Source organism: Halichoerus grypus, chromosome 6, assembly GCF_964656455.1.
Source record: "Halichoerus grypus chromosome 6, mHalGry1.hap1.1, whole genome shotgun sequence".
Taxonomy (NCBI): Eukaryota; Metazoa; Chordata; class Mammalia; order Carnivora; family Phocidae; genus Halichoerus; species Halichoerus grypus.
The window spans coordinates 6,769,220-6,795,057 of record NC_135717.1 but is presented as its reverse complement, the minus strand read 5'-3'; the positions used below and the strand labels follow the sequence as shown (position 1 = coordinate 6,795,057).

Here is a 25,838-nt window from a genome sequence, read left to right as displayed (position 1 = left end):
GAATTCCTGTAATACTGAGAGCAGCACAGCTTGGAATACCTACATTCTAGTCTCTCACAAATAAGTTACATATCCCCCAGTGAGTTATTTAACCTCTCTGGCACTTAGTATCCTTATCTAAGGATAAGGGGGAGGGGAACAGAAAACTACCTCTGGGGTCCCTCTGTGCTGAAAAACATTCTGACACCCTATCTGATTTAGATAAGATTACCCCCAGCAACTGGTTCTCATTGAGGATAAATATCAACGATTTTCTTACAAAAAGGGCTTGGAGTTACAAGCTCAGTTTATTCCGAAGGCTATTTTCTAAACAGGCCAGTACCTTTTCCAGGGCATAGTCTTGAAAGTTTAAACAAACTGCACCACCCCTCCCGATTTTTTAACAGAGGTTTACTTGAGAGAGAGAATGCGAGAAAGCACAAGCAGGGGGAGCAGCAGAGGGAGAGGGAGAAGCAGGCTCCCCACTGAGCAGGGAGCCCGACACCAGGACCCCGGGATCATGACCTGAGCCGAAGGCAGACACTTAACCGACAGAGCCACCCAGGCGCCCCCAATTTTTTTTTTTTTTAAATATGAAAAACCTCCCTTTAAAAGACAGCTACCTACACAAAGAGAGGGAGAAGCAGGCTCCCCACTGAGCAGGGAGCCCGACACCAGGACCCCGGGATCATGACCTGAGCCGAAGGCAGACACTTAACCGACAGAGCCACCCAGGCGCCCCCAATTTTTTTTTTTTTAAATATGAAAAACCTCCCTTTAAAAGACAGCTACCTACACAAAGAGAGGGAGAAGCAGGCTCCCCACTGAGCAGGGAGCCCAACACCAGGACCCCGGGATCATGACCTGAGCCGAAGGCAGACACTCAACCGACAGAGCCACCCAGGCGCCCCCAATTTTTTTTTTTAAATATGAAAAACCTCCCTTTAAAAGACAGCTACCTCCACAAAGAATACCGAGACTACCTGAGAACGAAAAGGTAAAATTTAACATAACCACTCACCTGTACTTAGATGCAACAGAACGTTAGAAAAAAATTAAATGTTTAGATCAAGTAGAGAATCAGTAAAAGACTATGTGTATTTAAGTAGCTAGTTTCCCTGTTGATACTTTAATACCGGTGAAAACTGCCTGAAATCACTAACAGGCATCTTGCACGGTAATTCAGAGACAACACAAACTTGGGAGATACATTCTGGGGCAAATTATCATAATGGGTCACTATGTAATGTAAGCTATTTCTCCACATTTGGCCAGCATATGTACTAACAGTACTTCGTTGATCTGGTTACAATGAATTCTCCACAATCCCATTCAACAAGTATTTACTGACCACCTCCAGTCCGCCTAGCACTGGCCTGTACAATAAATGCTTTCTTTGGTCCCAGGCCATGGAACAGCCACTCTCGATAATGAAAAGTATCTTATTGTGGACTGGGAGGCACCGCAGGAAAGGGACGGGAGGGGCGCCGTGTCAGGCTCGACTGTAGCTGAATCTTTCAATTACACTGACCAAATCAAATAATTTCAAAGTTGGAAGGGCCTTTTGAGAAAATCGAGTTCATTTTATTTAAAGATGAGAAAACTGAGAGCTGGAGAAGAGTCCTGTATCACCCAAGGTCACTCAGGCAATCAGTCTCCTAAGCGCTGGTGCAATTTCCACAAACTCCCTTCACTCTTCACCCACTCCAAGACAAGCAGATTAATTACCCAGAACTGAAAAAAAAAAAAAAAAAAAAAAAAAAATCCACCTAGTCTTCCGGAGAGATCATTTCTAAAGGTTTTCAAAATATTCCGCAAGGCGGAACGAGAGAGTGAGATGTATAAAATCCGAATCAAGTCTTTATCCCCTCTAAGCTTCAAATACTCTTTAATCACCGCTTGGGGGTGGGGGGTGGGGTGAGAAGCAGGTGATTTGGAAACACGTCAGCGGCACCTCGAAACGTGTCCATTGCTCGGCCTTCCCCGTTTTTCACCTCGAGGTCCTGAAGGACCCCGAAAAAAAACCAAAAAACCCTCTCAGTGGAATCAAAGCAAATGGCGACGAAGGGAAGGCAGTCAAATCAGACAGGGGTCGGCTCGCTCGCGAACCCGGTTCTCAGAAACGTCAAACGACGATGACGACACTGCGGGCGCGGGGCCCGGCTTCTCCCCAGGTCTCCGTGCACCCCCGGCCACTAGACCCTCGCCCCCTCCCCGCCTGGACCCGGGGGCCGGCGCTTCCAACCGCCCGGCCTGGGGACGAACAGGGGCTTGGGCTCTGTCCACACTCCGCCCGGGCCGCCTGGAGGGGACCCCGGGGTCGCGGCTGCAGAGCCCACCCTCACGCACACACCCGGCGGCGGCGCCCGCCCTCCCCAGAGGCCGGCCCCAAGTCTCACCGTGAGCCCCGGGAGCGGCCTGGGGGCGCTGGGCGAGAAAGGGGAGCTGACTCTGGGGCTCAGGCCGGCCGAAGGGCGCTGCACACGGACCTAGGCCCTCCCGACGCCTCGACACAGACACAATGAGTCACAAAGGCCGGAAGTGTGTCAGCACCTCGCCTTCCGGGACTGCGCTGCGCTTCCGGGTTCTCTCTAGGAGCGCAGGAGGATTTTGCATCTCGGTTCCCGAGTCGCTGGACCGCGCTCCTGCCCTGGGTGCTCCGCTCAAGCCTCCAGCCGCGAGGATCCCCCCCGCCCGGCGCCGGGGACGGACGGGAGGCGGGGTTCAGCTGACCGGCTCCCGCACCAGTCCATATGATAATTCGATTTCTGCTGTCCTTTCCATCCAGTAATTATAGTTATTGTCGAGCAATAATAATTCTTAGTAATTGCTTGTCTGTGGCAGAGCAACTGAAACCAGGCTGTGCCAACAGAGGAAGATCAAAATGAAGCCAGGGGTGGCTGGTTTCACAAAACTGCCGTGGTAGCTTCTCTCTGGCCCTGGAGCTGTCGGCCAATCGAATGCATGGTGTTTTCCAATATTTGGCCTGTGGACAAAGGACATGTTTCCACAACCAACGTAGCTGTAAGAGCCTGTGTTTTGCCCATGTGGCATATGCTATTATAGCACTCTGAAAACTTTTGCCCTCAGGGTGCTTTCACAACCTTCACCTCTGGCTTTCATTTTCACCTGACAAAGTCAATCTTGCTTCATTTTCTGTGCAAGGGTGACCCGGCTTTAATGGTTGTAACTTTGCTCTATGTTCCAAGTCAAGTTCACGAAAGAGACTGAACTTAGTAGTGGGTGCATGACTGCTATTGCTTGGGAGAGATTACTTAAAAAAAAAAAAAAGTTGAAAACTAAAAAACAATTACAGTATCATTAAATGAAAATTGCAAAGTGGAGAAACATAATCACTCCTAATCCCTCCCCTCTAACCAGTCTGTGACGGCTTTCACTCATCCCTTTCCTCCCTGCTTTCATATGTCAAATCTTTTTTATTATTATTTTTTAAAGATTTTATTTATTTATTTGACACAGAGAGAGAGAGCACAAGCAGGGGGAGCTGCAGGCAGAGGGAGAGGAAGAAGCAGGCTCCCTGCGGAGCAGGGAGCTCAACATGACACGGGGCTGGATCCCAGAACCCCGGGATCATGACCTGAGCCGAAGGCAGACGCTTAACCGACTGAGCCACCCAGGTACCCCATATCTTTTTTATTTATCATTTGAGACATAGTTCAAAACTACAGTTGTATTGGATAGATGGCTGGTATGCCTTAAGTAGGTGCCACATTCGTGTTGTGTGACCACTTTTCAGACCAGAGCGGAATGGGTCAGGTTTGGGCATCTGACGGAAAAACAGCTTACATATATCCTGACTGGTGGAACTATGGAGGTGGCCTAGTTAGATACCCTTTCCTGGGGAGTTTCAGTGGGAGATACACATGTAAACAATCAGAAAGCAGGGCAAGGGGAGCCTGGCTGGCTCCGTGGGGAGAGCACGCCACTCTTGATCTCAGGGTCATGAGTTCGAGCCCCACTTTGGGTGTACAGATTACTAAAAAAAAAAATAAACTTAAAAAAAAATGCTGTGAGTGTAGCACACTGTTCACCTTAAAAAAAAAAAAAACAGGGCAAGCAGAAATCAGTAATTGGAAGCCATTAGGTGATAGAAGCATGAAAAGTCATGAGTAAACAGAGGTTTGAGGAGAGAGAGAAACTGAACTATGGAAACAAAGGCAATGAGGGGCTGGTCACCACATGGCAGAGCTCACAGACGGGAGCCAGCTAGTAGTGAGGGCCCACAGCAGAAAAAGGTGATAACCTGAGTCACCTTCAGGCCCCGAATAACATTCTGTGATGTCAGTGCATCCCGTGGCCCTATCTCCCCGCGCGTCCTTACATACAATAAATCCCTTGCCAACAAAAGAGCCTAACTTTGTTTCTTGCCACCTGGAAAAGCCCAATCTGATTGATGTGACATCATGTGCACTGTTGTTTTTTTTTTAATCTTTTTTCTTGGTCAACTATCCAACATGGAAGCGGAGGTCGATAAGCTGGAGCGGACGACTGGAATATGAAATCAAGACTAATCATCCTGATGCAGCAAGCAAGAAAAATCCAGTTACGCTCTTAAAGGAATTGTCAGCGATAAAGTCTCGGTATCAAACTTCGCATGCATGCTTTAAACCAATTGCTGCAGAGCAGAAAGAGACTAAGAACCGCATTTGTGCTACTGTCAATAAGACTATGAGCATGATACAAGAACGACAAAAGCAAACAGACCTGGAGCTGTCACCACTGACTAAAGAAGAGAAAACCGGCAGAGCAATTACAATCTTTCATGTCAGGGGCGCCTGGGTGGCTCAGTCAGTTAAGCGTCTGCCTTCGGCTCAGGTCATGATCCCAGGGTCCTGGGATCCAGTCCTGCATCAGGCTCCCTGCTCAGAGGGGAGTCTGCTTCTCCCTCTCCCCCTATCACTCCCCCTGCTTGTACCCTCTCTCTCTAATAAATAATCTTTCATGTCAGACTTATGAAGAAATGGACTTGCAAAAGGGAATTCTAATGGAGAAGAGATCCATTCCAGAAAGATTTAAGATGCCTTGTTAGCATTCGATGACTAGAAGTGGGGGGGTGGTGGAGAAGAAGAAGATTTGGCTGGGGGCACTGGATAATGATGACTTTCACAAGAGAGGGGACTTTAAGAAGGGCAGATATTATAGGAATAAAGTTTAGCCAAAAGGATGGAATGGGAATAAAGAGATTTAAAAATAGATACGCACACACACTTAGTCTTACACTTTCAGGCAAAGAAGTCACGTAACACTGTTTTGCATCTGTTTTTGTGTAATTGGGATAACACGGATGTCCTAGCCTATCAAAAGAATATTTATGTACGATCAGTCAGTCAGAGGTGAATGAGCATGCTTTGGAAATTAAAGGATAGAAAAAATATTTGTATTACATTACGTATATGTATATAATTTTATATTTGAAAATTTTGATTACAGGTAATGGTCACATTATTGATGAGACTGCTAATCTGTGACCTATAGTCCTCCACAAAAGCTAACCTTAGTAATAATTAATTGGCTTTTCTGTGATAAAAAAAATAAAATAAAATCTTTTTTATCAAGTAATCTCTATGCCCAACGTGGGGCTTGAACTCACAACCACAAGATCAAGAGTCACACACTCTACTGACTGAGCCAGCCAGGCACCCCTCGTGTGCTATTTAAAAACACTTAATATCATATCATTAACATTCAATTTTGCTTCACTGAATGGATAATTGTCATTTTAATAGCTATGTAGTATTCTATCGAGCAGCTGTACCATTAATTGTTTCAGAATTCCTCTATTTCCAGGGGCTGCTCCAGGGTCTCAAGCCTGCTCCGAGGTCAGCAGTGTTGCCACTTTTCCTTCTGCCCCGAAGTACTGCTGCCTGCCACTGTCTTGTCTGGGCTCCCTGGCTTGGAACAGCCTCTTCTTCAGCTTCCAGACCTATGAAAAAAGTCCATGACACAGAAAATCGTTGTGCACAATAAATTTAATCCCTCAGTTTCTGAATAAACGAGGGATATTCTAACCGTGCAGCCTGGAATCAACTCAAGGTGAATATTTAACATTTTCAGCCATCTCAGCCATCAGGAATTTATCCCGGGCCAGCTCTCCAGTGCTTATCCCCACGTGAAGTCCTCTGCTTTGTCTAGAACCTTCCTCACACCCCCTTTCTTCTAGGATCCTAACAATCTCTTGGAGTTTTTATTCCATTGAGTGTTGACTGCTCTTTATGTATGTCCAATCTGCCCCACCCCCACCCCACCTCCAAATGCCCACAGGTGCTTCTGCTAAATGCTACTCAAATATTGGTTTGGGCTGTGGGAATGCAGATTTCACTGAGAGAAACCTTCCAGAAGCACCTGTCATGTCAGGTGTGTGTGAAGAGGGGCAGGGTGGAGACAGGTTGGTGAATAAGACAAAAACCGTCCTCTTTCCCCAAAGATACGGAAAACATTTTCCAGAAACTGCACAGAATCGAGACGTAAAGGATGCAAAGGAGACTGGGCTGTCTTTGGTCTTGTGTCCCCTTTTAAGAGCAAGGAAAATCTCATAATTCGGCCCCCATCCCCATTCCCAGCAGGCTTTCACGACTCTTCAGCTTGAAAAGCATGACATACCCATGCCAAGAACCATCAGAGCATAGGGGATGGAATTACCATGATTGGCTAAAATTTATGAAGATTCACAACCTGGGATATAGAATCTGTGAGCTGGTTGGAAGGTGAGAACCTGAGCAAAAGCAGCCAGCAGGGAAAACAGGACAGCCGAGTTCCTTGGGGCAGAAGGGGCAGAGGTTTGAGTCCTGACAAACAGGTTCTTCCCCACTGGACAAGAAACTGAAACATCTAGGATGCTCTTCTCTGAGATACTGCCGGTTCCGTGGGATGGCTTCAGAAACTGGTGAAGTCCTCTTCAGCGTCACCAGGTACCAGGCACAGTGTACTTATTTAGGCATAAAAAATAGAGTAAAAAAGAGTGGAGTTCAAGTCTCAACTCCACCATTAACAGGTTATATGTTTGGGGCTTTAAAAAAAAAAAAGATTTATTTATTTATTCATTTTCAGAGAGCGAGCGAGAGAGCGAGAGAGAAAGAGAGCTCGAGCAGAGGGAGGAGAAGAGGGAGAGAGAGAATCTCAAGCCGACTCCCCGCTGAGAGGGGAGCCCAACATGGGGCTTGATCACATCACCCTGAGATCAAACCAAGAGCTGGATGCTCAACTGATTGAGCCACCCAGGTGCCCCATGTTTGGGGCTTTTTAATAACCTCTCTCTCTTAGCTTTCAGTTTTTTCATCTGTAAAACGATGATAGTTAAGAACTGATAATTATAATATTTGATAATTATTGATAATAACTGGTAGCTGATAATGGTGATGCTAACCTCACAACGTCTCTGTGGGAATTAAATGACTGAATGTGTAAAAAGTGCATAGCAAAGCGCTTGGCACACAGTGAACACTCAGTGCACGTTACTTATCACAATTATTGCTATTTTTATCATAATCTTGACTGGAAGAGGAAATAATGGCACTGACATCAGGATGGGGGAAAAGAGACAATAACCAAAGAAGATACTTTGATGGCAGCACTATGGGAAAAGCAGAACATCTTTGTCCATGATCATTAAAGACATCTCCGATTATCTCCTAAGGATAGATTCCGAGAAATGAGATTGCTGGCCCCACAAATAGTCAGAGGGTCTACATGAAATCGTGCTGGTGACCCCAAGGTTCTCTACCTATTGGCGAACAAGCTCTGCTAATGAGATCAGGTGACATCCACACAAGAGTTTCGAAAGAACTCAAAGTATCACTAAATGTAATGATTTACTATTACAAAGAAACACTGTACTTTAGGCCTGGCAGGTTGCCCCAAACAAATAAAAGTTTCTGAACGGCACTCCAGAAACTGTGGGCTCCCAAGGTTGACTTCTGAGCTGTGAAAACGGGTGGGGTTAATACCGAAGGGATGCATTCCCCGAATGTGCTGCTGACACCAGGCACTAGGGTTCTTGGGGGTGTTTTCTCTGGTGTCTAGTGATTTCCTGTTGTAAGCTCCTCAGGGTTCTCCCTGTGGGAGCCAGGTGGGCGCTGGGTTTATAGTGAGAATCTGTTTGATTCAGTCTTGTACCCAGAGACATGAATATGTTGGGGTCACTATAAACTAAATTTAGCTAGTGGGATGCCTGGCTGGCTCATTGGTGGAGAGTGCAACTCTGGATCTCAGGGTTGTGAGTTCGAGCCCCATGTTGGGTGTGTAGATTACTTAAAAATAAACTCTTTTTAAAAAAGATTTTATTTATTTGGGAGAGAGAGAGAGCACGAGCAGCGAGGAGGGGCAGAGGGAGAGGGAGAGGGACAAGCTGACTCCCCGCTGAGCATGAAGCCTGACATGGGGCTTAATCCTAGGACCCTGAGGAATTTTCCAAGACCCAAATAGCCACATATTCCCATGGTCTTCTTTGGTGTGGATTTTACTCTTATTCACCTTTCAGGGTGTTGTCCTTTGAGGTTCCTAGCTTTAGGCAGAGGGCTCAGTCCCTGGCTTTATCTCCTACCCCCTCACATGTGGCCTGTTAAAACCCATATTCTGGGCACCAGAGATGAGCGGACACTCCAGGGAAAAGTCTCTCTGGGGATGTGCTTATCCTTCTGGATTACTGCTTTCTTGTCATTTCTGGCCTCCAAGGAATTCCCTTACTTTCTCACCAGCTCATTCATGAGTAAGTAGAAGATGCTTTTTGCATGGAACCCATCACTTTTCAATGTGCTATATAGGGAGGGTTTCTCTGCTCATCTTGGCTGCCATATGGCCAGAAGTGAAGTCTAGGAGGATATATATTTAAGACTTGCAAATCTGAAAAATTATAGATGGCGTGGCTGGAGTAAAACAGGCTTGATCATTATCTTGGAACACTAGAATGAAGAAGCTCAAGCAGAGTACAAAGGACAAATACCAGGAGACAAACCATAAGAGACTCTTAATCATAGGAAACAAACTGAGGGTTGCTGGAGGGGATGGGGGTGGAGGGATGGGGTACCTGAGTGATGGACATTAAGGAGGGCACTTGATGTAATGAGCACTGGGTGTTATATGCAACTGATGAATCACAGACCTGTACCTCTGAAACTGGTAATACATTATATGTTAATTAATTGAATTAAAACAAACAAAAGACAAAACAAAAAACAAAGGACAAATACCTGGAGATACTGCTTTATAGAGAAGATAGTGTGTTTATGGATCTTATTCCGGAGAGGGGGGACAAGCCCTCAACGACTGCTTGCTAATTGGATGGAAGGCAGGTAAGGGCAGAGTTGGATGGACTTTTTAGTTGGTTGAATTACCAGACCCAAATTATATTAATAAATTCACAGCAACTTTGAATGCACTCTCCAGAGCCAGCTACTACTGGGTTCTCTCCCATTTCCTGTTCAATAGGATCCTTTTATATGTGCTTTATGCAAACTGTTTCCTGTTTTATCAATGTTACATATGGGAATGTTGGTGACAGAAAGTTAGATTTGTGTATGACCCTAAGCTAACAGTGCTAACTTGTACATTGAGGGAGGAAAAGCAACCCTTGTCCCTATACCCATGCCCCAAACAAGGAATGGGTGAGTTAAAATGTAATAGGGCCAAATGTTCTGCATGCAGATGGAAAAGTTCACAACACATCCTTGTGGCCACCATCCAAGATGGAACAACAATCTGGAAAAAATAAGTAGGAAAGGACTGGATGTGGAAGATGTGGCCTTTTTGACAGCAATAGCAGTGAGCAGGGCCCTGGGGCTCCTCATGGGCTGTAAACTCCGAGTGAGCCAAGAGTGTGGTTCAATAGCAGTTGAACAAATCTTGGGCTCCATGGACAGCAGCACAGAAACGACCAGGCCACCTGGGCACAGGGCTTTGCTTTCTGGGCACCTGGACAAGCCAGAGTGCAGGGAGAAGGAGATTAGCAACACAGGGAAGGAGCACTGGAAGCTTCTCCTCTAGGGTTCTGCAAAAAGAGCAAGGTTGGGGGCGCCTGGGTGGCTCAGTCGTTAAGCATCTGCCTTCGGCTCAGGTCATGATCCCAGGGTCCTGGGATGGAGCCCAGCATCGGGCTCCCTGCTCCGCGGGAAGTCTGCTTCTCCCACTCCCCCTGCTTGTGTTCCCTCTCTTGCTGTGTCTCTCTCTATCAAATAAATAAATAAAATCTTAAAAAAAAAAAAAAAAGAAGAGCAAGGTCGGCTTAGGTTGAACTGGGGGCCCCAGAGGGAGACTGTGTTAGTCGGCTAGGGCTGCCATAACAAGGTGCCACGGACTGAGCAGCTTCAGCAACCGATATGCATCGTCTTAGGTCTGGAGGCTAGAAGTCCAAACTCAAGGTGTCAGCAGGGCTGGTTCATTCTGAAGCCTCTTTCCTGGGCTTGTAAATGGCTGTCTTCTCTTTCCTGTCCGTGTGCCTTCACGTGGCCCTCCCTCTGTGTGTGTGTGTGTCCTAATCTCTTCTTTTAAGGACCCCAGACCTATTGGATTAGGGCCCACCCAGTGACCTCATTTTTTTTTTTTTTTTTTTAGATTTTATTTTTAAATAATCTCTACCCCCAAGGTGGGGCTGAAACTTATAATCCAGAGACCAGGAGTCGTGTGCTCTCCCAACTGGGCTGGCCAGGCACCCCATCCTTAAATAAAATTGAGATATAATTGACATATAACATTATATTAGTTTCAGGCGTGCAACATAATGATTCGATATAGGGATATATTGCAAAACGATCACACCAATAAGCCCAGCTAACATCTGTCACCATAGTTCCAAAATTTTTTTCTTGTGATGAGAACTTTTAAGATGGACTCTCTTGGCTGTACATCATGTCCCCATAACTTATTTATTTTTTAATTAATTAATTTATTTGAGAGAGAGAGTGTGTGCGCAATTGGGGGGAGGGGCAGAGAGAGAGAGAGAGAATCCCAAATGGACTGCAGAATGTGGATCCTGACATCAATCCCACGACCCTGAGATCATGACCTGAGCCAACATCAAGAGTCAGTTGCTCAAAAACTGAACCATCCAGACGCCCTCCCCCACATGACTTATCAACCTCCTACCTCACCCCCCTCTGGCAACCACCAATCTGTTCTCTGTATTTAGGAACTTTTTCCCCCCCTAGATGCCACACATAAGTGAGATCATACATATGCTATTTGTCTTTCTCTGTCTGACTTATTTCACTTAGCATAATGCCCTCAAGGTTCATCCATATTGTCCCAAATGGCAAGATTTCATTTTTTTATGGCTGAATAGTATTCCATTGTGTGAGTATATTTATCTATATTTATAAATATATTTACATATATACATTCTATATATTACATTTATATATACATAAATAATATATACATATATTATATACACATAAATGTAATATATACATAAATGTATATTATATATACATAAATAAATTAGGTTATTTCCATGTCTTGGTAATTGCAAATAATGCTGCAATGAACATGGGGGAGCAGGTATCTTTTGGAGTTAGTTTTAAATTTTAAACATAGGGATTCTTATCCTTATGCTTAAAAAAGTGGTGGGACTGCAACAAGGTGACCCAGAGGGAGGAAGAAGTCAAGTCCAGCTTGGTTCTGCTCAGCTGGGACCACTGGCGATTCTCTTGCAGGTGAGCTGCCCCCTCGTTGACGGGCCCATTCATATCAGGGAAGGATGTAAGGGGACCCAGCTGACCAGGGGGTCCCAGTAGAAGGTCACTGTAGGGTTCACATTGGCCTTGGTTCTAATTTTATCTGTACTATGTTCTCTTAGTCTAGTTACGTAACCTCTTGGAGCCTCAGTTTCTCTGCAGAACTGGGATTATAACAGCATCTACCCCATCAGGCTGTGATGAGGCTCCAGTTGAACTGATTCATGTCAAGCCATTGGCAGAGTGCCTGCCACACTGTGAACTATGTGGCTACTAACACCACTGTTATCATGATTATAGTTTTGGACTCACATGGCACACGAGATGAGTGTAGGGCTCTGGACTGTTGAATGAGCCTTGGGCTTAGGCTGCCTGTGTAGGCCCATCTACCAGCTCTTTCTACCTGTATGCCAGAGACAGGCAGACTCTGTCTATGGCACACAGAGGTGGCAGAGATATAGGAGAGCTCGCTACAACTCCAGTGGTTCGGGCAGGCAGCCAAACGGGACGGGGTGGCCTTCCCCACCCTTTAAAAACCAAAGTAAAAGAAGACAGTGATACCACTCGGCTGGGTTCCCGGGTCTGGCCTTTCATTTGCCCAAGTCATATGCAAATTTTGCAAGACCCTCTTTGAAATTCTGGGACTCAACCTGAGGACATAATACTAAGGCTTCTCTGATCATCAGAGTATCAATCACAGGCAAACTGAGAGTCATTTGTAACAGTGCCTCCCCCAGGGCTGCCCAGGTGGCTCAGTCGGTTAAGCGTCTGCCTTCGGCTCAGGTCACGATCCCAGGGTCCTGGGACCGAGTCCCGCATCCGGCTCCCTGCTCAGTGGGGAGCCTGCTTCTCCCTCTCCCTCTGCCCCCCCCCACTCGTGTATCTCTCTCTCAAATAAATAAATAATCTTTAAAAAAAATAACAGGGCGGGCGCCTGGGTGGCTCAGTTGGTTAAGCGACTGCCTTCGGCTCAGGTCATGATCCTGGAGTCCCGGGATCGAGTCCCACATCGGGCTCCCTGCTCGGCAGGGAGTCTGCTTCTCCCTCTGACCCTCTCATGCTCTCTCTATCTCATTCTCTCTCTCAAATAAATAAAAAAAAAAAAAAAAAAAAAAAAAAAATAACAGGGCCTCCCCCAAATTGCCTTTGGTATAGGGCAAATGGCAGAGGAGAGAGATTCATGGCATGGGGATGCATCTCAGAGTTGGGCCAGAGTCTGGTGAGCTGCTGAACTAACCCTAGAGCTTCTTGTAAACTTCAGAGAAGTCTGCAAAGAAAGAGGATCCTCACCGTCCCAGGGCTTGCGGTGTAAAGAAGCACACTGTGGATGTACAGACACGTCCGGGCGGCACGGGGTGGCTGGCCATGGAGTAAACTGCCATTTGCGGCCACGTGATCCCTAAAGCTTCCTGTTCCGGGAGTCACAGTCTGATTTTAACAATCGATGACAGGCACTGAATGTCAAGAAAGAATAAGGAAGGACACAGAAGAGGGCTAATTAGAATTTTTGGAGGAAGGGAAGTGAGGACTTTGCATTAGGAAGAATACTTGAAAGCTTATAAATAGCATTTCATGGGGAAAGTAATGAAAGGCAGGTTGGTTGGAGGAATGATGGCAGGCCAAGTTAGATGCATTGAACGCAAAGATAAAAAGAAAACCGACCAGGTTCGGTAGATTAGGCAGGAGATGAACGGAGATCCGTTGGGGAGGAGGAGCTAACTTCGGAACAGGACTCCGTGTGAATGTCTGTGTGTCTGTATGCAGACGTGCTTGCAAGCTGCAAAACTCAGGAACACATTAGTCGTTCTAGAAAGGTGGCCACTGACGGATAGATTGGCAAGAAGAGAGAGGGCCAGGATTTGACAGTGGCGGGAAAGAAGAGACCAGGAGGCGAGGCTGGTGGCCGAGTCAGGTGCAGGGGCTGGGCCAAGGGTGGCGGGGCCGAGCTGAGGAGTATTAATCAGTCACACAGGTCACAGCAATTTGGCTTGAGCTAGAGTTAAGGGACAGAGATGAAGAGAGAAAGGGAAGAGGCTGGCATGACTCCCACTTGGGTGGTTTGGTGTCTGGGATTATCAAAGGGAGGATAAAGGGCTGGGAAGAAGTAGCGAGGATGGTAGGTGGAACCTAGGTAGTGGCTTCAGGTGGACACACGCAGGTTTGAATGCAGGGAGCCCCAGCCCAAGAGGAATTGGGGGAAGGAAGGTGGAGGCAAGTTTCAGGGATTCTATAACTTGCATCCTCGCCTCCCTGATTTCCCTGGTGGAGCGGTACGGTGTATATGTTACACACGGTTTCACACGGTTGGTCCCCAGGCTTTCCATTCATCTGGCGCCCAGGGAATGCCCCATTGGGGTACCTCGGGACAGACCCATGGTCCTTGCATTGTGCCCTTGAGGCTCATCGCCATGGCTTCCGCCATGTCCCCAAGATGCAATGCTCTCTCCTGGAGCCACCTGCCGTGAGGCAGTTTCGTGTTGAAACAAGATCTCTGTACATCTCGATTTACAGCCAAGTGGGGAGGCAGGGGGACTCCATGAAAAAAGAGCATGCAAACTGTAGTCACTTGGCCTCTGCCTCTTGCTGGGTGTGGTTTTGTGCAAGCAACTTGACCTCTCCAAGTGTCCACTCCTTATCCGTAAAATACGGATGATTTTGGCCACCGCTACCCACTCGGCTGTCTTGAGGATCATGTGGAATGGTGGATAGGACCGTCCTTTATAAATTATTTTTTCAACTCATTTTTGTCAAGTAATCTCTACACCCAGCGTGGGGCTCAAACTCTCGACCCCAAGATTAGGAGTTGCACGCCCTACCGACTGAGCCAAGCCAGGCACCCGTGGCAAAGCTTTTTAAACCACGAAGTACCTCACAGGTAGCAAACATCACCATTCTTTAAGTGCGGAAAACTGCCTTTCTCCCAGCCTTGCAAAATACAACTGTGGGAAGAAAGATCCTGGACAATTTATCTGGTGTGGGTCTGGATTAAAGGAAAACAAAAAACAAAAAAAACCACAGTACCATTTTTACAATTTTTTCCCAAGTTGTCCACATTCACTCTCAAAGGAGAGACACACATCTCAGAAAGCCTGTTGTCAGGGGGCTGCCTCCCCAGAGACCCTGGACCCGAGATGGTGCCTGACCTGCAAATGCTCCCCCGCTCCGCCAGAGAACAGCCAGATGGCTCCCTCCCTCCCTGTGTAAACATCTCTCACTCAGCCGAGCTGAGTAAACAGGCCTCCCTGGGTAAAGAGGCGCCTCCATGCCCAGAAACCAGGAAGCTGAGCCAGGGGCTCTGCACTTGGGTTATGTCTGCAATCCGGGCCCCCAAGCCACAGGTCATCTGTCTTGGCTCCTTCTCTGTGGTTTGAGGACAGCCAGGCCCTGCTCTCCCTCCTCCCCAGGCAAACACATTACAAAGAATCTTTGCAACTGTTCAGCGGAGTGGCCCAGCCCACAAGAAGGCAGCCTGCATCTGGGAGGGGGTGAGGGGAGACAGGGGTGCTGGGGGTGGCAAGGGGAGGTGGCCAAGGGGTGGTGCCCTGCAACACCCCCATACCGTATGATGTGGAGGTGGGACCCGCTTTGCTGTGTCTAAGCACCAGAGGAGAGTGTCTGTCACCTGAAACCGGGGGTGGGGGTGGGGGGGGCGCTGAGAGAAAGGGAGGGAACGGGGCAATATCCTGCAGTCCCAACACCTTCCCTCCCGTAGCATTTCAGGTGTGGTTAAAAAAAAGGACTAAGCCCAGAGCACCTGGGGGGCTCAGTCGAATCGTCTGCCTTCGGCTCAGGTCATGATCCCAGGGTCCTGCATCAGGCTCCCTGCTCAGTGGGGAGCCTGCTTCTCCATCTCCCTCTGCTGCTCCCCCTGCTTGTGCTCTCTCTCTCTCTGTCAAATAAATAAAATCTTAAAAAAAAAAAAAAAAAAAAAAAAAAGGACTAAGCTCTCCTCTCCAAGCAGCTCAGGATAGAAGAAAGAATATTAGTTGAAGGGTTGAGAAAACAAATGATGTTCCTGCCTCCACCCCCTCATGAGCTGTGTGCCCTTTGGATGGTGCCTTTAACCTCTCTGAGTTTCCTTGTCTGGATAAATTAGAATCATACTCTCTGCCATTCGTTGAGCCCCCTCGATGTGACAGGGACTTTAGGTATGTTAATTTATTAATCCACACCACTACCCAATGAGGTCGGAGTGCCTATCCCCACTTCAGAGATAAAGAAAGTGAGACTGGGCAAGCAGAACGGACTTGCACAGAAATACACACCTAGCGGCAGAAGGAGCTCTTCTCTCTGCCAAACCCCTGTCCTGCCCCTGCAACTACGAAAGGTGGGACTTCTTTCCCTCGTGTGAAAGTTGAGACTAGACAGGTCCTGGCCTACTTAGAACGGTCTTTATGGCTGGAAACCGAGGTGCTGACTCAGATGAGCCCGTGGCCTGGGAGTCAGGGCTTTGGCTGCGAGCCCCCACCTTTCCCAGAGATCTCCTCCTCCGGCCCTCATTTATCACCTTGGTTAAAATCCAGGGAAAGAGAACAATCAACAACTTGTTCCACCCCGGGCAGAACTTGGCAGCAAGTCTTGGAGGCCCTGTTACCACGGCTTCCATCCCAAGGCAATTCATAAATGTCTAAATTTCCATGACCCATCTTGGAGGCTGCGTGGGGGAGGGAGAAAACCTGTAACCCTTATACCTACAGACAAAAATGAGCACTGGGAGGCTTTCCTAAGGGGAAAAGGAAGACAGCTTCCGAGAATTTTTTTTTTTTTTAAAGACTTATGTATTTATTTGAGAGAGAGAGAGAAAGAGAGAGAGAGCACAAACGGGAGGGAGAGAGAATCTCAAGCAGACTCCGCGCAGTGCAGAGTCCGACGGGAGGTCTCGATCTCACGGCCCCGAGATGATGACCTGAGCCAAAACCAAGAGTCAGACGCTCAACCGACTGAGCCCCCCAGGCGCCCCCAGGTTCAGAGGATTTTGACAATAATCTCTCAATGATGATATTCCAGGAAGGAGATCCATGAACTCCTGCCGCTGGGCCAAATGCAGCTCGCCACTTGTTTGTGTAGTCAGAAATCTAAGAATTTTATGTTTTTAAATTGTTGAAAAAAGGGGTGCCTGGGGGGTTCTGTCGGTTAAGCGTCTGCCTTCGGCGCAGGTCATGATCCCAGGGTCCTGGGATCGAGCCCCGTGTCGGGCTCCCTGCTCAGAGGGAAGCCTGCTTCTCCCTCTCCCACTCTCCTTGCTTGTGTTCCCTCTCTCGCTGTCTCTCTCTCTCTCTCTGTCAAATAAATAAAAAAATCTTTAAAAAAAATTGTTGAAAAAAATAAAAAGAATCGTGGCACGTGAAAATTATATGTTAAATTCAAATTTCAGTGTCCATAAATAAAGTGATTCTGGAACGCAGCCATGCTCTTTCATTTACATAGTGTCTGTGGTGGTTTCTGCGCTACCGTGGCTGAGTTGAGTAGTTGTGACATCAACCATGTGGCCCGAAAAGCCTAAAATATTTACCATCTGGCCCTCTCCAAAAAAAAAGTTTGCCGTCTCCTGTTCTAGGAAAAATCACGTGCCTAGGGGGAGGGTGTCACCATCCTGGAGGTAGGTATTTATTGAATCCCTTGTTTTCGGTATAGCACCCACACCTCAACTGGGCCTGGTTGGTAGCCTGAGGGGCGTGGCCTCTCAGACCCGTGGTTGGGGGTCCTGCTCTCCCCAGTCCCACCCTTCAAAGGTCAAGCCCTTTCCTCCCCCGCATCCAGGGTGCTGGCAGCCAGCCAGGCTTGGGCTCCTCAGGAGGGAGACTGGAGGGTTTTCTCCTGGAGAGACTGACCAAGAGACAAGATTAAGACACTGACAGTTGGGAGGCTAGTTCCCACCAGATCCTCTAAGGGAAGCTCATAGTGGACAGAGCCTGCCCACAAGCAGAGCCTTGCAGGGAGCTTCCCAGAGTTCCACGCTGACATGTGTAAATGGACAGCCAAGACGTTTGAGAAAAGCCCTTATTTTAAGGATAGGTGTGGTGAGGGTCAGGTTTGGGGCTGATCAAGGAAGACAGGCCACCACGTTGTGGGAAACAGAACGCCACAAGAACCACTGGTGCATGTTCGTTCAGACTCCGAGATCTCTGAGAAAACTCGAGATTGCAGGGTTAAAAATAACCCGAAAGGATCAGAGTGAAATGCCCTTGGGACGTGTGTGGTCTGTTCTAAAGTAGGCAGCAGAAGATGTTTTGTAGATAGGAAGCCAGCTGTAAACAGCACACTGTGCACTCCCCTCTTTGTTCCTTTGTCCTGCTTTAAAGATTCTTATCATGCCCTAATCCTATGTACACGGAAGAATGTGCCTTACCAAGCCCCTGCTGTAAATCATTATAGATCTATATCACTGTAGAAGGTATATAAGATTATGGAAAATAAACCTCGGCACCTCGGGCTGATTGCTCAGGGTCCCCTGTGCCTCGCTCTACTGTCGTCTCTTTTCCTCAGTTCCTTCGCCGCCCCAGGTCCACGACACTCCGAGGTTGACAACACGTGACAGTGCTGTCCAATGTGTTTTACTGGGTGGAGTGTGCACAGGATTGCATGAAAGGGGCCTTGCAGAGACAGCTGGAACATGGGGGTGGGGGGAAGTAGGGCAAAAGAACACTCAGAAGAGAGGGGACTAGGAGAGAGGACTTGCCTGTCTAGGTGATGTCACTCAGCAGCACAGTGGGGAGCTTCCGGGTCAGGGAACCCTAAGAGCAGCATTGGTTTGGGGGCTTTTATAGCCCTGGGGTTGGTCTTATCTAGAGCTAACTGATGTGTGCAGTTTTGCAAGCAGGCAGGCTCTACGTGGCTAAAAATCTGCTTGGGTGGCTATATTTAAAGCAATAAGATGTGTAAGAATTTGAGTTTAGTGATGGTGGGCTTTGAGCCTGCTGCGAAGTAAACAACACAGGGGCCATCTTTAGCCGTTTCTGTACCAGCAGGCCACAGCAAGAGAAAGACGGAAACCACGACAATGTGGGAGCAGAAGGAAACATTTAACCAAACCTCTGCAGTTAATGTCCGCAGAGATATGAGAAGAAATTGCAGGATGCTCTATAAAAGGAACATTCAGAAAACAGAAGGAGTATCTTGGAAATAATATTAGTGCAAAGATGAAAAATTAATTAGGAGAGAAGGTTAAGGAAATAATGCCAGAAAATAGAACAAAAAGATCAAGAGATTGGAAATATGAGTGAAAAACAGATGAAAATTGGAGAAGCCAACCCAGGAGCTCCCACAGCTGAATTTCAGGAATTTTGGAAAGAGAATGGAGAAAGTGAAGTGGGGGGAAATCCTCAACAAAAGAATTTAGGAAAATGTCGCAGAAATCCAGAACATGTACAGCCCGCTGCATGCTCAGCAAAAATGAATTTGGGACGGGTGCCTGGGTGGCTCAGTAGGTTAAGCTTCTGCCTTCGGCTCAGGTCAAGATCCGGGAGTCCCCAGCTGCATCGGGCTCTCTGCTCAGCGGGAGTCTGCTTCTCCCTCTCTCTCTGCTCCTCCCCCTGCTCATGCTCTCTCGCTCGCTGTCTCTCTCTCTCTCAATTAAATAAATGAAATATTTAAAAAAATGAATTTGGGAAAGAAAGAAATAACACCTACCCATCGACGTGAAATTTACTACCCAAAGGTTTCCAGAAACAAAAAAAAGAGGTCTCATATAGAGGACTAAGAATCAGAATGCTCCTGGATTTCTTAACAGCAACACTGGAAGTTAGAAGACAAAATTCCAAGGAAAAATAATGTCCAAACTAGAATTTTACACCCAAACTGGAAAAAGGGTGATGAGGAGAGCAAAAGGACATTTTCAGATATGCAAGGTCTCAAAATATTTACTCGGCGGGCACTCTATCTCAGGAAGATTATGGAAGGATGTGCGTCACCCAAAGAAAGTGTACTCAGGAGAGATATGGGACTCAGCAGCAGGAGACCCAACAGGGGGCGGGGTTGGGGCTGAGGGTGGGTCTCGGGCTCCCTGAGTGCTGCTGACAGGAGACAGGTGTCCTGATGTGACAGGTGTGCATAGTTGGGATAGCAGACTGGCCATCTTGGAGCAGGAAGAAAGAACTCTAGGATTTTTCTTTTTCCCCTCTCCCTCCTCCTCTCCTGCTCCCCCCCTTCCTCCTTTTGTTTCTTTAAAGATTTCATTTTTTAAAAAGATTTATTTATTTATTTGAGGCAGGGAGAGGGGCAGGAGAGGGAGAGAGAGAATCTCAAGCCGACTCCAAGCCCAGTGTGAAGCCCAACACAGGGCTCGATCTCATGACTCCGAGATCATGACCTGAGCCAAAATCAAGAGTCGGACATTCAACCGACTGAGCCACCCAGAACCCCGAAAAGATTTTATTTTTAAGGAATCTCTACATCCAACATGGGGCTCGAACTTACAACCCTGAGATCAAAAGTCACACGCTCTTCCGACCGAGCCAGCCCCCAAGAGAGTGCCAGGATTTTTCTGAAGAGTAAAATACATGTCTGTGTTCAGATTATAGATCAAATTGTTCTCAAAACCTAAAAAAGACATTGTACCCCTATGGAAAAGGACTTTTTTGCATTTCTTAAACCACCCCTCCCCGCCATTTTTTGTTTTGTTGTTGTTGTCTGGCAATTTTTTTTTTTTTTAAACAGGAGAAAATCAAATTTAATAGACGTAGGTTTGGGGAACCTATACAGACAGGAAATTCTGGAGACAGTGAGCCAATATGAAGCTTATATAAGCTAACGAAAAAGGTAAGGGCCTGAGGACACAGAGGGGAGAAAAGTCAACATCAAGGTGAAAGGAGATGTTTGGCCAAAACTAGATTGTCCTATTGTGCACGTTGATAAAGAGTTGGAACTCTGTTAATACTTCTCTGCCTGTCACAGGCTCTCCTTTCCAATGTAAATTTAGGCAGTCATGGGGGAGGTGGAGCACCTTTCCTGCATCTGCTGGGTTTTTATTCCTTTTAATTCAAAATAATCTTTTTTTTTTTTTAAGTTGGCTCCACGCCCATTGTGAAGCCCAACATGGGACTTGAACTCACAACACTGAGATCAAGACCTGGACTGAGATCAAGAGTCCAATGCTTAACCAGCTGTGCCACCCAGGTGCCCCTTAACTCGAAATAATTTTATGCCAAAGTGGCACATTTTGGGTGTCTCTCCTGCACCCCTTCACTCCCCTTGTCTGGAACTTCCCTGGAAGTTCCACATGTTACAAGTTGAGCTGGTAAATAGTTGGTCTCATTGAGTCAGTCTCAGTCCTGATGATAGGCCAGTTTAGTTGAACTCACTTTAAGAGGTGGTGATCGTTCAGCAATTTTCAAAAAGCAATCAAGTCCTTCGGGTTTTCCACGTCATTTGTCATTTGTGCATCTACTCGGTTAAGAGGAAGAAGACAGAGCTTCCTGGAAGGAATATTCTGTCATCTCTGGTTATCTCCGAATGCAAGATCATACTACGCTTTGTCTGAAACACCTTAATTTTCCTCTTTTATATTATATAGCAACCCCCTCCCCGAAATGCACAAAGGTCACAGGCTTTCCAGACAGCCTGGAGCCTGTTCTAAAATGCATGCCCAGGTCTGGGAGACTTGCTGTGCTTCTCAGCCAGCCCTGCTCAGGCCTGATGAGTCCTGTCATCCCCTCCGCTTGTGGTTAAGAACTTGAAAGACAGCTCTTGTCTTCCTTCTGGGTAGAGAGGAAAATAAGAGCCTCTATCCGGAGAAGGATTTTAGTGAAAAGAGCCTGAGCCTTGAACCTGAGCTGAGCTGGCCCCCTGGCAGAGCCGCTGAGCATGAGCAACTGTCTGCCCCTCTGTTTCCTCATTAAGGTTCCCGGCATGATAATGCCAACCTTGCAGGACCTTGCAGGGTTGTTCTAAATTTTAAAAGTGACTGCGTCATAGATACAAAGTATCTAGTAGCATTCCTAGTTCCCAGCAGGTGCTTGACTCTTTGTGGTTGTTACCCGTGTTACTGCTACACAGTTTCCACAGGGCTTTCCTCTGTCCTATCTCACTGATCCTTCAAGTATTTATTAAGTCCTATTTAAAAACAGACAAACCAAGGCTCAGCAACAGGCTAGTAGTATGGGATCGCTCCTCTGGGGCACAGCATGCCTGGGCAATGTTCTAACACAGACAGAGCCCTTGGGAAGGGAACTTCCTTGAAAGAGCAATCATTCGCCCATAGTTTTACCTCCAGTCCCTTTACAGCAGCAGAAACATGTGGTTGAGAACAGACTGGGATTATAGACCTGCTCCCAGAAAGAGGGCATTTTAATGTTCCAGGTGGGACCAGGGGAATAAGTGATGACAGGGGACAGAGTGGATTCACAAAATAATGTTTTTATAACCATTGCCCAAAAGGAAATTAGAAAACAAGTGTGTATGAGTCACTTCACTCTTGTAAATACACTGGCTACATAAATGGGGTCAGAAATACCAGGGAAGTTTGCAATAAGGTTTGAAAAATAAGCACTAAATCCCAAGCAAAGGACAGAGTTTGTTTGTCTTATTTTTAAAGAGGCTCAGGGTTCGTCTGTGAACATTACAAGGTAAATATTTGTGTCAGACCATGTTTTTTAAAATGGCGTATGGAAAGGGTTGTGCCAAGGATTGAATTTTAAACAAATTCAGACTTCTTGAGTCACTTAGAAATAACTTTTAAAAACCTGAGAGACTATTGTAATAACTAAGATGAAAGCAGGATTCCTGTTTAATTGAGCAAATTATCTGCATATATGAGGCTTCGGTTTGCTTTTTCTTTGAAAAGAAATCTACAGAGAAACTAAGAAAGTTATGTAGGTAGGATCATTTCATGTAGGGCAAAGAACCCACGATGTCCCTGAGGACATCATTGTGTAAATGATGTGTGTAATGTTGACTGAGGCAAGAAAAATGAGTTAAATCATGTCCCCACAGGAAAGCATCATAAATTTTAGCAAGATTTCCATGCAGAGTGATTAAAAGTGTTATTTCTCAAAACATTAGCAAGAAGCCAATAAATGTGGGTTGGGGGCAGAAAAAAATTATGTACAACAGTAAAGTATTACAAGACTAAAATACTAACATATAAATGGTTATTCCTAATAAACAACAGAAATATATTCCAATAACCCATTTATAGATTGGCTCTTGGGAGTTTAGAGCTGATTTTCCCAACTAAACAGTGCTGTAGACATCACTTATGCCCTCACAAGAACTTAGCTAAAACATAATGTGGCCCAAACGCTATAGACCTGCAGTGAAAAATAGTAGGAAATATTACTGCAGTTCTAGCATCTAAATACAAAAGGAAAACAATGCAGCTGGGTTAGAAACACTATTCCTTTGGGGGGGGAGGGGCTAGTAGTGGAGGATTCCAGCAAGAGATTACTTCTGTGGAGGTTCTGAGTGAGATACTTGGGCTTTTAAATGATTGAGGTGCTCGTAGCCCCCATGTCATTTCACGTGGGTATTTGCGGTCTTCTCTCTTCTTAATACGCTTGTATCTCTGAATAATCATTGGTCAAATCAGCCATGATTAGTGTTGCATTGAAATTCACAAGCGGGGTAAAGAGCGTGAGATGGAAAAGGCCAGTACATTTTCTAAGGTAAAGGCAGGTGATGGAAAATGTCCCTACTGCAGGGACACAAAGAGGGAGCTAATGTGCCTGGGTGCAAGGCTGCCTGATGTGGCATAATAGAGAATAGTGAGCAGTGACGGGCAGGGAAGGGTGGCGCTGAGGACACGGTTTCCCTGAGGCGGTGAGGAAGAGGTGCCAGATTAGATGTGTCCTGCTTAGCTCCTGCTTCCTGGTCAGAGCCTTCAGGGGTAGTGGATGGGGAGGTGGGGCTGGGGCTGGGGTGGAGGAGGGTGGGAGAGGAGGAGGCAGGTGCATCTGGCTACTGTACTCACAACGTTTGTCAGTTAGGCTCCTGTAACTTGCAGACTCCCTGTATCGTGTATACTTCAATCTCATCCACCCACGCCACTTCTCCCCACACGTTTTCCCAGTTTCTGATCACTGCACATCTCTGCTCTTAGAAGCAAAAATTATTATCCATCATACCCTCTCCTGAGAAATTTAGGAAAAAAAGAAGTAGCTTGAGAGGTTATGAAAGGACCAGAAGAGAGCGATGACCAGATAGTTTGCTTAGCTAGAATATGTTCCTAGGGGTGTGATTAGCACAGAGACGCTTGGTAAACGGGGAGAACGATATTAGTAAAATGTGAAGTCCTGTTGTTTCGTGTGCAAGTTTTCTCAGCGTGTTAACGTCTTGTGCACCCGAATGCAAAGCAGAGCAGAAAAGCTGAATTCAGCAAGCTGTGGGGAACTTGAGTTCAGTACACACCCTTCTTTCCTCTTGCTAGCTCAGGTAGCTACAAGCTTTATTTTGGAAAGGCTTATTGCACAGTTAGCCCAAATCTCTGTGTATGTGCCCGTGTCTCCCTAACTCAGGCCTCAACCTCTCCTCTCAGCCTCTTCATCAAGTTACCTGCTCCTTTTATATTACACAACTTTTTTCTTTTTAAGTAGGCTCCGTGCCCAACATGGGGCTTGAACTCATCACCCCAAGATCTGAGTTGCATGCTCTACTGACTAAGCCAGGCAGGCACCCCCTTACCCACTCCTTTTATAAAAAATTTATTTATTTTAGTGGGGGGAGGGGCAGAGGGAGAGAGAGAGAATCCCAAGCCAACTCCTCACTGAGCACACAGAGCCCAACTTGGGGCTCGATCCCACGACTGAGATCATGACCTGAGCTGAAATCGAGAGTTGGACGCTTAACCGACTGAGCCCCCCAGACCCCCCAGCTCCTTTTATTTTAAATGATCTTCCCAGTTCTATTGGGATATAATTGACATATTGCATCAGTTTAAGGTGTACAACATAATGATTTGATATATGTATATATTGCAAAACAGTCACCACAATAAGTTAACATTCACCACCATACATAGTTACAAAATTTTTTTTCTCGTGATGAGAACTTTAAAGATTGACTCTCTCGGCAACTTTCAAATATACAATACAGTATTGCTAATTATAGGCACCATACTGAACATTACACTCCCAGAAATTGCCTTATAACTGGAAGTTCGTGCCTTTTGACCACCTTTACCCATTTTCCTCAACTCCCAAGCCTCTGGCGATCACCAATCTGTTCTGTTTCTAGTTCTTTTTTTAGATTTTACATATAAGTAAGATCATAAATATCTTTCTGTGTATGTGTCCCCAACTCTATTAGCCTTGGTCTTATTTTGAGTGATTTTGGGGGGACATGAAGATTTGCAGAATATCAAGTTCTCAGGAATAGATCACAATTCAGCAAAAAGGTCTGTAAATAAGCCCAAAGAAGAAAAAGAATACACTTGATTTCAAGCCTGAAAAATAAATGAAAGGAAAAAGTATACTCAAAGAAACAAAAATCTTAAAATGCAGAATAGAAACAGAAAGACACCAAGAAAAGTGCCAGATGTCTGGGCTGATACAAGAAAAAAGAAAAAGGAGTGACATCACTTCAGATCAAGTGCAGAAAGCTCAGGAGGACCATCCTATCCTACACTCTCCTACCCTACCCTATCTTATCCTAGGAGGACCTTGAGTACCTGCCACACATTTGAGGCAGGTGCTTATACACATTACCTCATTCATTGGTCCCTATTAAATACTACTATTATTATCCCTCCTTTAGAAACAAAGAATCTGGGGCGCCTAGGTGGCTCAGTTGGTTAAGCGACTGCCTTCAGCTCAGGTCTGGAGTCCTGGGGTCAAGTCCCCGAGTGGGGTTCCCTGCTCAGGTCTGCTTCTCCCTCTTACCCTCCCCCTCTCATGTGCTCTTGCTCTCTCTCTCAAATAAATAAAAATCTTAAAAAAAAAAAAAAAATAGAGGGGCGCCTGGGTGGCTCAGTCGTTAAGCGTCTGCCTTCGGCTCAGGTCATGATCCCGGGGTCCTGGGATCGAGCCCCGCATCGGGCTCCCTGCTCTGTGGGAAGCCTGCTTCTCCCTCTCCTGCTCCCCCTGCTTGCGTTCCTTCTCTCGCTGTGTCTCTCTCTGTCAAATAAATAAATAAAATCTTTAAAAAATTAAAAATTAAAAAAAAATTAGAAACAAAGAATCTGAGGGTCAGAAAGATTAAGAAAATTGCCCAAGGTCACATAGCCAGTAAGCGGCATTCAGG

The 25,838-nt window shown here is 46.4% G+C and overlaps 1 protein-coding gene across 1 annotated transcript in view; it reads right to left on the bottom strand.

The window, feature by feature from the left end:
- The window catches only part of LOC118527111 (uncharacterized), a 71,807-nt gene extending 58,687 nt beyond the window's left edge, over window positions 1–13,120 (bottom strand). The window contains exons 1-3 of the mRNA XM_078074013.1: window positions 12,957–13,120; window positions 5,756–5,923; window positions 2,379–2,965 (exon numbers count right to left, since the gene is read on the bottom strand). The gene's annotated coding sequence lies outside the window, so the exon portion shown is untranslated. The remainder of the gene's footprint in view (window positions 1–2,378; window positions 2,966–5,755; window positions 5,924–12,956) is intronic.
- Window positions 13,121–25,838: the final 12,718 nt, after the last annotated feature.